Here is a 10,731-nt window from a genome sequence, read left to right as displayed (position 1 = left end):
AAGAATAAGGGGTAGGCCATTTAGAACTGAGATGAGGAAAGACTTTTTCAGTCAGAGAGTTGTGAATCTGTGGAATTCTCTGCCTCAGAAGGAAGTGGAGGCCAATTCTCTGAATGCATTCAAGAGAGAGCTGGATAGAGCTCTTAAGGATAGCAGAGTCAGGGGGTATGGGGAGAAGGCAGGAACGGGGTACTGATTGAGAATGATCAGCCATGATCACATTGAATGGCGGTGCTGGCTCGAAGGGCCGAATGGCCTCCTCCTGCACCTATTGTCTATTGTCTATTGGAAGTGACAGTCCAACTGAAGTACAGTGACATTGTCTGTGTTACAGGGAGACTGAACAGTACAGTCAGATTCTGAAGGTTACAGTGAGACACCGAGCTCTAAGATGAGTATCAAACTCTACTATGAGACCCTGTATACTCCTATGAGACTCAGAACTGTAGATTGTGTTTCTGATTGTCAGTTTGAGTCTCAAAATGGCAGTGAGATTCTAAACAGAACCTTGATATTCTAAATGCAGCAATGAAACTCTGGAACGAAGTGAGACTCTGAATGGTGTAACCGGCTTCTGAAAGTGACGTCACGATTCTGAACTCTGCTGTCAGATTCTGATTGCTATAGTGAGAGTTTCACTCTGAGATTCACATGTGTATTTGAATACAGGAGTAAGTCTTAATGCAATTGTGTAGGCCCTTAGGGAGATGGCACCTAGAGTATCAAGTACAGTCTTGGTTTCCCTACTTAAGAAAGGATCTATTTGCCCACAGAGGGAGTGCATCAAAGATTCACTAAACCAGTTACAAGAAATGAAGGTTTGCAAGGAATTGTGTAGACTGGGGTAGAACTCTATAGGGTTTAAAATAATGGCAAGCAATCTTGTCATGTAACATACAAAATTTGTAAAAGGCTTGACAGTCTAGATAAAAGGAAGATGTTTCCCCTGACCAAAGCGTCTGAGACCAGAGAGTTTAGTTTCAGAATAAGCAACGTACTGATTAGGACTGAACTGAGGGAGACTACTTCACTCAGACAGCTATGAAGGGACTCGTTATATTCACTCAAATCACAGATCGATAGATTTCTGATCATTAACTTAATCAGGAACGAGTGGGATAGTGCTGAAGAACGCTGAGGTGGAAGATCAGCCGTGATCTTGAGGATTGGAGGAGTAGACTTTAAGGGCTTGGTGACCTATGCCTACTCCTGTTTCTCATGTTCTTTTGTGGAATTGAACTGTACTATGAGATTCTGAATACTATGATAAGACTGTGAACTCTGCAATGAGATTGTGAACCTTTAAGTAAGATGCTAACTACAGAGAAGATTAAGGTTCAAACATTAGTATTGTAGACGCTCTGCATACTACACTGAGTGGATGTGAATGCACACGACTTCAGTCTGGAGGTGTGTAACCAGTTGTGTTCCGCAGGGTTCTGTGCTCACAGACTGTGAGGGAGGTTCTCCAAGTATACCATGGGATATAGATCAACTACATAAATGGGTGGGGAAATGGCAGAAGGAATTTAAACAGAGCAAGTGCAAGATGGTGCACTTTGGGAGGTCAAATGTAAGGGGAAACTATACAATTAATGGCATAACAGCAATGATGTACAGAGGGATCTTGGGGTCCAAGTCCATAATTCCCTGAAAATAGCAACACATTGATGTAGTAGTAAAGAAGGCATATGTTACACCTGCTTTCACAGGCCGGGGCATTGAGTATAAGAGCCAGGAAGTCATGATGTAGCTTTATAGGACTTCGGTTAGGCCACATTTGGAATATTGCCTACTGTTCTGGACACCCCTTTACAGAAGGATGTGGAGACTTTGGAAAGGGTACAGAGGAGGTTTACCTGGATTGATGCCTGAATTAGATGGATATTAGCTACTGGGAGAGATTGGACAGACTTTGATTGTTTTCTCAGGAATGCTGGAGGTCGCAGGGAGACTTGATAGATGGATATAAAATGAGGAGAGGCATAGATAGGGTAGAGTCAGAACATTTTTTCCAGAATGGAAAAAATCAAATACTAGAGGGCATAGCTTTAAGGTGAAATGAGGAAAGTTTAAGCAGGATGAGCAGGGCAAGTTTTTTTTTTACACATTTCAGTGTCTTTAGGGTAGGCAGAGGAATATGCAGGGTATGGAGGGATATGGATAATGTGCAGGAAACCAAGAGTTGGTCTTGGCATCATTTTCAGCACAGACAATGTGAGTCAGAGGGCCTATTCTTGTGCTGTACCGTTCTATGGTCTCTGCTTTATGTTCTAATTTCGTCAAAGATGCACTATGATGAAGTTGCACTTCTTGCATTCTTATACGTGATTGAGTAAGAAAGCCAATGACCTCCTTTTCAACTTCCTATTTGGTAACCTTCACATGACACCAAGATAATACATGCAATCAAGTGACTGCAATGAGTCTGGGCCTATAACGATATGGAATCTAGCATTTGCACACTACAGCAGGTCTGAACAGCACAGTGAGATTTTGAATAGCACAATAAGACAAAGAATGACATAGTGAGTTTCCGAACTGAACACTGAGATCCTAAACACTATTCCAACCCTTGCAGTGCATCTATAGCACTAGCTCCTGCTGTGAATTTTGAACATTGCAAGAAGACTCTGAACACTACAATGAGATACCGAATGTGACAGTGAAATCTTGACTACATTGAGTTGTTCAACCTTCTCATGGGACTGAACTCTACAGTGAGATTCTAAATAGTACGGTGAGATTGAACACGACAGAGGTTTTGAATACCACGCTGAGACTCCGAACAGTCAGACTGCACAGACCAAGCAACTGCACCTGAGTGGAGTTTCACTTCCTACATTCCTTTAGGAAAACAAAGAATTTAAGCTGATTGCCTCTTTTTGAGCTTCCTATTTATTAACCTCCGCGTGATACTAAGTTCACACCACAAAATATTAGGATCTGCACTGACCTAATAGAAAATCAGCAAAAATGACAAAAGACCTAAAATAAATGCAGAGTCACGCTGCCTGCTTGCTGTCTGCTCTCAGTTCAACTCCAGTGGTCTGTTCTTTAGGAGAGGCGTCCGATTGTCACCTACCCACAAGCCGATCTAAACTGCTACAACTTCACAGTTTCACAGTTCAATGCTTGCCTCTCACTTTATTTGTTCTTTCGGTCCTTATAAATACAATGACCCTGCAGGAAATTTTGAGGTTGTAAAGAATAATACAAATAATAGTCACAGATTCATGACAAGTTATACAGGTAACTGGATGGATTGTGCAGAGAAGTGGAAATAATGTTGGTGACAGACAATGAGTAATGCATGCTAATGCAAACAAGAGCATTTCTTTCACTGTGAAACGGACAAAATAGACCAATGCACAAATTCATTGATTACTATTTCATCGAAAAGAATCTTTGGACAACCAATCTCTTCATTGATAGAGAAATATGAAGATTAGCTGGTGAAGAGCTGTGCATATAAACCGCATGAATCCCAGACTTTCACCGTTATACTCAGTAACTTGTCTCAAAAGTCACTTGGGAAGCTCCAACTTCTCATGGCAATGGATGGAACTCTCAAAGGTGCAGCTTTCAAGCAGAACCTACCTCCGTTGGTGGACTAGGCTGTTTTCAGTGATGTTCTCAACAGCAACTCAGGTAAGGATTGCCCTTTGAACTTTCACATAAGCAACACTGCATCCTCCGACTACAGTCCACGTTTCCAAATGAGACTTTTAGCACTTTTAGCACTTAGTGTGCATCAGCATTGCAACAACAACATCAAGCATTTGTGGCATTCTTATTGACTACAATCCTACGTGGCCTCCACGCATTGGTGCAATACCTAAGCCCCAGACTCGTTTCCTCTGATTATTTTGATAGGCTTGGCCGTTACGGAGTGCTTGTAAAAAACGTCTCTCAGTGTGCGGGCCTGTGCAGTACTAAACAATGCCTTAAGCTGTGGTTGGTATTAGATTCCAAAGTGCATGGCCCTTGAACAAAACACCCTCTGGGCCACCTTGAGACAATTTGCAAGACAAATGGCAGTTAATAAATAGGTAACTGCTTTTTAATTATGGATTTCTGTGGATCTGTAATGTATATTAAAGCATTTTTCTTTGTATGGATATACCATGGTCATTCATGGAACAAGATCGATGGATCTTATCAAAATTGCTTCTTAAAACAATCTATGTTACTATATGAAGAATGGGATCAGAAAATGGAGATAATATCAAAATCTACTAGTAATACCAAATTGGGGGAATGTGGTCTTAAACAGGATAATAAATGTAACTTAACATTGAAATGTTAAATGGAATAGAGAAGTGTGGTGTGCTTGATGCTTTGCTTTGTCGCTTAGTAAAGGTGGCTTTGCTAGTTATGACCATTAAAAAGATAAAGCGAATCCTTGGTGTGTGGATGTGTCGAAAAGAAAGACTAGGAAGTCAGACTCAAATTTTGCAAGACCCTCTCGAGGTCACAACTGAGGTACAATGTTTTGCAGCCACTCACAGGAAAAATATGAAAACAATGATAAATGACGACTGCACAAGTAGATGTCAATGAAGGTTGAAATTATCTGGAGAGATTGGAGATGTTCTGTTCAAGTTTTCTTAAATGAAACTGAGTAGGTTTAGTCCTTTTGGTTTTTAGGATATCTGAGGCTTAAAATAATCACAATTGAGTTCAAACTTTATATTAGAATGATTTAAATAAACACTGTTAGAAGCACTGGTGTGTTCTCTGGATGGTCAGAAAGTGATCTTCTCTGATAACTATCAATTGTCAAAATGGACAGGAACCAAAGTGGGGAACTAAAGCTGGAATGACATCAGTGAACCAGTGCATGACTAGAGGGAGTGTAATATTGATGAAACAGTGTTGGATTAGATTATTGGGCCATTTTCTCTCCTACGACATTCGACAAGTTTTAGTGGTCATCTTTTCATTGTACTCTGGTGGAATTATAACTCAAGCTGTTAGTCCGGTTGGGTAATCATGGGACTTCCGTACTTCTGTCAGTTAAGTCCAATGAAGGTGAGAAGCCATTCATAACTCCGGGAATCTCATTTCTCTTCCGTGCAGATTTGTTGAGAGAACATGTCCATAGAACAGTGCAGCATAGGAATGGCCCACAATGTGTGTGTCAAACATGATGCCAAGCCAAACTGATCTCATCTGCCTGTACATGATCCATAACCCTCTATTTTCTGCACTTCCATGTGCCCATCTAAAAGCCTCTTAGACGCCACTATCATATCTGCCTCCACCACCACCCCTGGAATGCATTCCAGTCTCCCACTACTCTCTGTATAATAAACATCCCCATTAAACTTCCTCCCTCTCACCTTATAGCTATGCCCTCTAGTATTGAACAATTCCACCCTGGAAAAAGGTTCTGACTGTCGACTCATAATTTGATATACTTCTCTCAAGTCTCCCCTGAGCTTCTGACATTCCAGAGAAAGCAACCCACGTTTATCCATCTACTCCCCATAGCTGACACCCTCTAATCCAGGCAGCATTTCGGTAAACCTCCTCTACACCTTCTCCAAAGCCTCCACATCGTTCCCGCTATGGGGCAACCAGAACTGCACATAATACTACAAATAAATAATGTCCATGGCGAAGTTGAAAGAGTTAAGAGAAATGGATAGATAATGCAGTGAAGACGTAAATTCCAAAGCGGTGCAGTGGATTTCTCCAGTTACCTCAGACAAATTCTGTGGTCCATGCCTGGCCCCTAATTATGGGATCACTTCCCCATTCATGAGAAACGTGGACAGGCCTGGCCTGATTTTCAGCTAGATAGTGGTTGGACTATGTTTTCATTCATCTGCATTCCTTGGTTAAGTAATGTTGCCAAACAGAAAGCCACTGAAATCATATTTCAGATTTTCAGTTCACCTTAACTTGAACTTTTTGTTCAGAAATAGAGTCCAGATGTGGATTACCCTTGTGCATGGAGAAATGCTTTCTCACCGCAAGCCTCCACACCAGATAAATGTCTCTATTCCTCTCGACATTTTAGAGATCCCAAACACCTTAATTAGATCATCTCTTAATCTTCTGCAAATAAAGGAAATACATGTGTAAATACATAGGCCACATGAATTAGCTTGGTTAACACCATTCTGATGAGTTAAGGCTTTGACTTTCAACTGGCTTCATAATGGAATTGAACCATTTCTCAATCTTGTCATCTCGCTGAGGAAGTGAAGGCCAGACTAAAGCTATTGCTGTTGTAAAAGAGGAGGTGTTGTTCTAAAGGCCAGAACTACTCACCTCTCCCCACCCCCATTGGGTCTTCCACACAATCAGGGAAATCACTGGTCAATTCACTGAGGGAAAAGCAGCCTTGGAGGTAGACACAAAATACTGGAGTAACACGGGACAGGCAGCATCTCTGAAGGGAAGGAATAGGTGACATTTCCGATTGAGATTCATGTTGGTTTCTCTGTTGGTGTGTTCGTATTTGGATGAAAGTCTAAAAAAACTTGTCAGTTCAGGCACATTGTAGCTCGATTTGCATTTCGTTGAAGTAGGCAAAAATGCATCAATTTTGTTTTCTACACACCTCAAGTTGGAGATCACTGTACTGCCATTTTGTCTCAAACCGTTCTCATCTTAATTGATTTCTTTAATATATTGTGACCTGGAGGCATTAGCTGGACCTTTTGAAGTGTAGTATAGTTAGTTATTCAGTCTCTGTTTTTTAGCATCAGCTGTCTGCTTGGTGTTTGAAGTAAATTGGTCACAGACAGCTAGAGATGGTTGATTTCTCCTTAAATGTACACTTCTGCTCCTTGCCATAGCAACCACATTGTAAACGCGATTAACTGCAGTGTGCTGTCTTCATCATTAGTTAATCACCAGAAAGAAGTGAGGAGGTCAATCACTGGTCAAAGGTTCATTCACCAGAAGGTATATAGTTAGACATTCTAGTTCTGATAGTCACAATAATCATTCCTTTCTTATACCTTAGCATTAGTTACTGTAGAAATTGCAATTCTTCACTTTGCAGCATTTGCATGGCAGAGGTAAAGAGGAACAAAACTGATTCTCATTTAATGGAATTTAATCTGTAATACAAGTTTAACCTTGTTTAATGCATGACCTTGATGATCCATCAACCTTGTTTAATGCACGTTTAATAAATCTGTAATAAGTTTCCTTTATAAAGGCTTCATATGTATTTATTAATTTACCTCCCCATACTGAATCATTTCAGTTTAATGGAATGATGTTACATCTGAGACTACATTGGGACTGGAGAGTGATGAGTGAGCTGTGGGAGTTAGTAGGGCTTTTGACAGATTTCTATTACTGAATGTTAATTTACTTTTGCCAGTGACATTTCAACTCTTATACCTAGACACGTGTATTCTTTTCTCTCCCTTCTTGACCCAATAAAAGTAACGATTAGCATTATTAATAATGATACTAATATGAATGTACTTTAAAATTCCTCAACATGAGGCACAGAGGCTTTACGTTGGCAAGCAAGGCGCCCATGTTACACCAATAATTTTTCACAAGCGTGTCTAGTTAACGGATTATGTTTATGGGGAAGATGCCAAAATGTTTACTATTTCCCAGAATTGCCAAACCATTAAAAATTATTTGGGGCTTAATATATCACTGAAATCACCATATTTCTTGGATAGGTTAGCTTTGTTTTAAAGTAAAATCCATTTCTCAGTTTAAAAAAATATCTATTACGGCCAGCATTTTGTATGGCCCAATAGACAATAGACAATAGACAATAGGTGCAGGAGGAGGCCATTCGGCCCTTCGAGCCAGCACCGCCATTCAATGTGATCATGGCTGATGCAGACCATCAGGCCCTGGGGAAACGTTGCTATATAAAGTGCTCCCAGGCATTTCTTCATGTTATTTGAGGGAGCAACAAGAAAGTAACGTAGGCTATAAGGTTCTCGCGTGGTGTGCATTTCTACTGCTGTGGATGGTCTATAGTACCTCATGGATGCCCAGGTTTCAAACCACCATATTTGTTCTGTCTTTATTCCATGTAGCGTGAATACAGACATTCAATGCAATGGAGGAGACACTCTGTGGTCACTCCTGCCAATGCTGTCCTGGATAGAAGCATGTGCAACTGATACATTGACAAATATGAGGTTAGGCAGGATTAATATGTTGTAACTTTGTTCACTACCTGCTGCTGAGCCCCATCTTGAAGATTGGGTCCACAGGTCTCAGCCAACTCTGTCCTAGGTGGTTTGCTAAGCTACTCCTGGTGATTAACATTGCAGCCTCTACCTGGATTACATTTGGCATCCTTGCTACTTCCAAATGTAATTCAATGTGGAGGAACTTTGATTTGCCAGCTCAAGGAGGAAGCTAGGTGTCTTAGCCTTGGAGGAGGCTTAGCTCCTGATCTAAGTGATTGGGAGACGGTTTCCCTCCCCATGTCTGACTGATGCCTTGAGACTTCATGTGCTCTGCTGACAAAGCTAATAATTCCCCGGGCAACCCTTTCCTGTTTGTTTACTACTGTACAGCCATCCCTCTTAGGACTCCCCTATAATGGGAACAGGATGCACTTAGGATTTGCAATGGTGGGGTCCAGCATATTGCATGTAAAATATGATTTGGTGTGCATGACTATGTCAAGGTATTGCTGAGCTAACCTATGAGACAGCATTCCCCATTCCCCATTCAGACTCCAGTCTCCAGATATTCGAGAAGAGGTCGACTGAGCAAGAAGCAACTGTGGCATCAACGCATCTCTTACTTGGATTGATGTTGGGTGGTCCATCCATGCTATCTTTGATTGGTGGTGTACTCTAATCAGAGGTGAGGGGATTGGATTCATGTTGTTTCGAGCATCATTGCACTTCTATACACCTTGTATTACCAAAGCTTCAACATGATTTAATTGAAATTTGTAAGAACATTGAAAAGCTGATTCTAGCAACATTTTCTTCATTGAGGAGGGTTCAAATATAAAGGCAGTTGGTTGAGCAAATAGAGCTCTGAAGAACACTAATGGATATGGGTCTGGTAACATCAAACCTGTGTCAGAACCTTTCCAGTAATGCATTATGAAAATTGAACACTGCTACTGGGCCTTTTTTGATGTTTATTTATTTTAGGAGATTATTGCCTTCCCTTTAGATCATAACAGAAACTAGACTTCATGGAGTAAGGAGGAATATGCATTTAATCGAAGGTATTTATTCACAAAATGCTGGAGTAACTCAGCAGGTCAGGCAGCATCTCAGGAGAGAAGGAATGGGTGACGTTTCGGGTCAAGACCCTTCTTCAGACTGATGTCAGGGGGGTGGGACAAAGGAAGGATATAGGTGGAGACAGGAAGATAGAGGGAGATCTGGGAAGGAGGAGGGGAAGAGAGGGACAGAGGAACTATCTAAAGTTGGAGAAGTCGATGTTCATACCACTGGGCTGCAAGCTGCCCAGGTGAAATATGAGGTGCTGTTCCTCCAATTTCCGGTGGGCCTCACTATGGCACTGGAGGAGGCCCATGACAGAAAGCTCAGACTGGGAATGGGAGGGGGAGTTGAAGTGCTCGGCCACCGGGAGATCAGTTTGGTCAATGCAGACCGAGCGCAGGTGTTGAGTGAAGCGATCGCCGAGCCTGCACTTGGTTTCACCGATGTAAATAAGTTGACATCTAGAGCAGCGGATGCAATAGATAAGGTTGGAGGAGGTGCAGGTGAACCTTTGTCTCACCTGGAAAGACTGTTTGGGTCCTTGGATGGAGTTGAGGGGGGAGGTAAAGGGACAGGTGTTGCATCTCGTGCGGTTGCAGGGGAAAGTGCCCGGGGATGGGGTGGTTTGGGTAGGAAGGGACGAGTGGCATCTCGTGCATCTAAGATGAGTTAAAAATAATGACAGTTTGGCCTCCTTGGACCTTATGTTCTGTGTTCAGGTCTACACCATGGCATCAGCAATGGGTGCAGCAGCTATCTATCTCAACTCATTTGATAACCCTGTCTCCTTTCAGTAAAAAAAATATGGGTTTTAAGTTCAATTCAGATTTAGACTTAAAAACAAATCAACCTGATCATTAGAAACACCAGAAACTGCAGATGCTGGAATCATAAGCTAAAAACAAACTGGTGGAGGAACTCAGTGGGCCAGGCAATATCTGTATAAGGAATCGGACCATGTAGGTGGAGGTCCATTTCCCTCCACAGGCTTCCTGCCTTTAGAATTCCTCAACCAGCTTGATTCTTTTGCAGAAGCTTTAACTTTGTTTCTCCATCCAATGTTGCGGCCTGATCTGCTGTGTATTTCCCAGCACCCTCTGTTGTTATTTCAGATTATCAACATCTGCAATTGTTTTCATTTTCAGTGAAGAACATAATTTGGACTGAAGCTTCAGTGCATTTCTGAGACAGAATTGCGGTCTAGAAATGGTAGAAACAGCAGTTCTGAATGGGAACCACTGCTTCCCAAAGTGGGTCTGAATTGTAGTGTAAAAACTTGGAGTGGTTGAACCAATACGTGACTGAGCAGCTTGCATTTCTCATGAATGACCATGCATCATTGGTGTAGAGATGTCCAAGTGAAGTATAATCATTGGAGAGGTCCAGCACACACTCTCTTGGCCTTACTTTGGAGGGAGAAAAGGCCTCCAAAGTACTCCAGGATCCTGAAGATTGAATGGCCAGATTCAGTGGCGGACTCCATGAAATAAGCTCAGATGTGGGCCAGCTTTTTTACTGAGACACATTCCCTATAATA

Source organism: Rhinoraja longicauda, chromosome 29, assembly GCF_053455715.1.
Source record: "Rhinoraja longicauda isolate Sanriku21f chromosome 29, sRhiLon1.1, whole genome shotgun sequence".
Classification (NCBI taxonomy): domain Eukaryota; kingdom Metazoa; phylum Chordata; class Chondrichthyes; order Rajiformes; family Arhynchobatidae; genus Rhinoraja; species Rhinoraja longicauda.
This window is presented reverse-complemented; position numbering follows the sequence as displayed.